The following is a 3,368-nucleotide window of genomic DNA, read 5'->3' as shown; positions in this document are numbered from 1 at the left end:
ACGCTAAAACTATTACATGGTTACCAAGATCACACGTTAAAACTATTACATGGTTACTAAGATACACGTTAAAACTATTACATGGTTACCAAGATCACACGTTAAAACTATTACATGGTTACCAAGAATACACTTTAAAATATTACATGGTTACTAAGAATACACATTATCATTCCATCTACTTCAAATTTAGTGGATTTGCTGTCCGCCTTTCAAAATTTTCTCTCCAAAAAAACGCCCCCCCCCCCAGTGGCTCAGCCGTAGCTCTGAAGGCTTATAACGCTAAATACCTGGTTTCGATACCCGTGGGGAGAACACAGCACAGATAGCCCATTATATAGTTTTGCGCTTGACAACAAACTCTCCAAAAAAATATTAGCGAAAATATTAGAACACACAATATACATTCTTATTTTGTAATATTTTGAAAGATATAAACAACTTTATGGGTACATTACGTTATTTAGATTACATTTTACTTTATAAAGTCACGAAAGTCATTGCAGAAACAACCTTTTTTACATCATAACACCTATGCAACTAGTAACATATACTTACATCCTGTATCCACCAACGCGTTAACTTTATTTTTTATCCAAACATTAAATATTCTTAATAGCTTGATGAGAATAAAAATACTAACGAACTGTAGAACTGTTCTTATAGAAGGAACCACGAACTGCAAGCCAAGGTCTCGTTCAAACTACACTCAACGTTCACGCTGAGCTCGCGCGCTAACTTCCGCCAGCAAACACCTGCCTCTCGCTACAGTATTATAAGTAGGGTATTTGTTTAAAATAGCCAGTCACTTCTCAACAGACTAATGAAGACATCAACTTCTCTAGGAAATAACATTGATCGAAGTTTTTTTTTCTTCTTCTCTTTGTCCTTACGTGCTAATACGACGCCCTCTAATGAAACTGTTGGCGAAACGTTGTGCCTCAATGCACGAGTAGCGCCAGTCGAATTCAAAATGTCCATCTTCCTCTTTAGGTCTATTGTGCACGTATTTTAGGTAATGAATATATTCAACAGTTTATATATGTATATATGTGTGTGTGTGTATGTGTATATAATTTAAAAAAACAACAAGAACAGTTATAAAAGTTAAAGTAATATTACTTCGTATAAGTAAACAAAATAATATATAGGTGTGTTTTTAATAATAGTTTTATTTGCAATTTTATTAAAACTAACTACTCCAAATCCTTGCTACATACATTGGTTTTCTACGTGGGACGTTTTGGTCTGGAGTATTCGTATTTACTCTTAATTCGAAGCCATAATATGAAACTTGTAAATCTGGAAGACAGTGACCCCTCCCCCCCTTTCTTTTACGTGCTATAAATATACAAGTGCTACTGGGATACATTTCAGAATTGTAATTTCTACCCTTTTTTTTTGCATCTCTCTTATATGTACAAAACGGTTTGATTTAGGATTAGTTGTTTTAAATTTTATATATGGATGTATTTTGTACGGTTAGATGATCCTCCAAGATACTATCTTGATAAGAAAACCAGAACTGGAATAGGGTGTGATCTTTAAAATATTTATGAAATCACTTATGATTTTTTTAATCTTTGGATGATCTCTCTAAAAACATGGAAACAATTAGTTTTTATCTTTGGATGATCTCTCTAAAAACATGGAAACAATTAGTTTTTATCTTTGGATGATGGCTCATGGTGGCTCACAATGTACTCAAAACAATTTGCTTGTTTGCAGTTAAGCGCAAAGATAAACGATGGGTTATCTGTGCTCTGCCTACCACGGGCATCGAAACCCGGTTTTTAGCGGACACCCGCTGTGCCACTAGGAGACACTCGAAACAAATTTTGATTCTAGTTTAGGAAGCATCAAAACAGACTGATGTTGATATTTTTTTTCCGGAGAATTATCCTGAGAAGGATATCTGGGCCACGGGCATCGAAAAAAACAAACAAAAAAAAACAAACATATGAATCAAAATAATTTGCAAGGTAGACGATCATTTTCTGTGGTTGAACTAGGAATTAGGGTCGCGGGCAGCTCAGTCGTTAACGTGCCAGAATGGGGATCAGAGGTCACCACAAAAAAAAAACAACAGAAAAATCGCTCCACACTTTGGAGTTGTGGATGTGTTATTATAATAACGGTTAAATCCCACTATTGGATTAGCGTAGCCCACGAGTAGGTGGTAGGTTGTGTTGACTAGCTAACTCCCTGGTGGTCGTCTATCTCTTCATAATTAGGGATGGTTAGCGTAAACAAAGCACGAGAAGCTTGACGCGAAAATCAACGAACGATAAGTGTAAATACACGTAATTCTATATCCTTACAACGTTTTAATTAACAGTCCTTTTTATTTCTTTTTAATATTTGAATTGGTTTTTAATCGTGTGTGTGTGTTTTCTTTTTAATCCACCAGTAACGTTGATGTGTTCTTCTCTGTAAGTTTCCAAGTTTTGTTTTCAAGAAAATCACAATCTTTTCAAACAAACTGAATATGTTTACTCTATTTTTCGCTCGTATTTCATGTATTTAGTAGAAGATTCTGACTTTAGTACAACATGCACTGACTACCTAAAAACTGTTAGGAGAATAAAGTGTACACATTCTTTCTTTGTTTTCATAAGTGACTTATTAACTTTTGAAGACATCAGTGGAGAAAAAACGAAATTCACAAATTTTCATGAGTATGTTTCAAGTCTCCATTAATTCTGCTACGATGTGAAAATACAGTTGCTCATTATTCTTAACAAAAATAGTCAAGTGCATGTAATCAACCTGACACATGGACCAAGTGAAGATGAAGATGATACAAGAACGTGAAGAGGTTAAATTAGGCAAGTTTTTACACAGCTATAAGTTAATACACATCCGTAAGTTAATACACACCTGTAAGTTAATACACATCCGTAAGTTAAAGACATCTGTAAGTTAATACACATCCGTAAGTTAAAGACACCTGTAAGTTAATACACACCTGTAAGTTAAAGACACATGTAAGTTAATACACATCCGTAAGTTAAAGACACCTGTAAGTTAATACACATCCGTAAGTTAAAGACATCTGTAAGTTAATACACACCTGTAAGTTAAAGACACCTGTAAGTTCATACACATCCGTAAGTTAAAGACATTCGTAATTTAATACACATCCATAAGTTAAAGACATTCGTAAGTTAATACACATCCATAAGTTAAAGACATCTGTAAGTTAATACACATCCGTAAGTTAAAGACATTCGTAAGTTAATACACACCCGTAAGTTAAAGACATTCGTAAGTTAAAACACATCCATAAGTTAAAGACATCTGTAAGTTAATACACATCCGTAAGTTAAAGACACCTGTAAGTTCATACACATCCGTAAGTTAAAGAC

This window comes from Limulus polyphemus, unplaced genomic scaffold (genome assembly GCF_000517525.1).
Source record: "Limulus polyphemus unplaced genomic scaffold, Limulus_polyphemus-2.1.2 Scaffold814, whole genome shotgun sequence".
In the NCBI taxonomy this organism is placed as follows: domain Eukaryota; kingdom Metazoa; phylum Arthropoda; class Merostomata; order Xiphosura; family Limulidae; genus Limulus; species Limulus polyphemus.
Note: the sequence above shows the minus strand (reverse complement) of the source record.